We start from the raw sequence: 740 nt of genomic DNA, 5'->3' as shown, positions 1-740 counted from the left end.
ATTTTAAAAAATAAGAAATAGTTCTTACTATCCGTTTCTACATTACAACCAAGGGATTTTTACAAGCTTGACTCGCACTGCCCCATACAACAATACCATATATAAGATATGGATATACTAAGGAGTGGTACACACATCGAAGTGCAGAGGAGGTAAGCATTTCACGTGTTATATACAATATACCACATGTTTTGGCAATCTGACTGTTTACCTTCAGTATATGTTCCTTCCGTTTTAATTTATAGTCATTGGTGACACTCAAGAATTTAGTCCACTCATCAGAGGTGTCCTTAAATAGAGGTGATAGAGTTCACTTCGCTAGGCCATGAGCAGGACATCATCCCATCCTCCTCAGCTACTAGCTTACATCAAGAAATAATAGTAGAAATAATAACTGCATGAGTGTGTGTGTGTGTGTGTGTGTGTGTGTGTGTGTGTGTGTGTGTGTGTGTGTGTGTGTTCTTACCTTATCTAATTGTATCTTTACAGGAATGAGTCAGGCTCGTACTGTCCCATGTATTAAACCTTTTTTTATCATACATATCCTTATGTTTATGAATAGTTTTGGCGCACACTATTTCATTCAGTAGTGCCTTCCACTGATCGGTTGCCCTATTTGGGAAACTGAATTTCCTTATGCCTTTATTGCTTCTCTTTTTATGTAGCTTTTTGCAGTCTCCTCTTGCTGAGGCTTCCCCATAGGTTATATATTCACTTATGGCTATTTTTCCCTTTCCCTG

This window comes from Coenobita brevimanus, chromosome 52 (assembly GCF_032717465.1).
Source record: "Coenobita brevimanus isolate Jiangsu-jjx chromosome 52, ASM3271746v2, whole genome shotgun sequence".
Classification (NCBI taxonomy): Eukaryota; Metazoa; Arthropoda; class Malacostraca; order Decapoda; family Coenobitidae; genus Coenobita; species Coenobita brevimanus.
The sequence above is the reverse complement of the archived record's forward strand: the minus strand, read 5'-3'. Positions refer to the sequence as shown.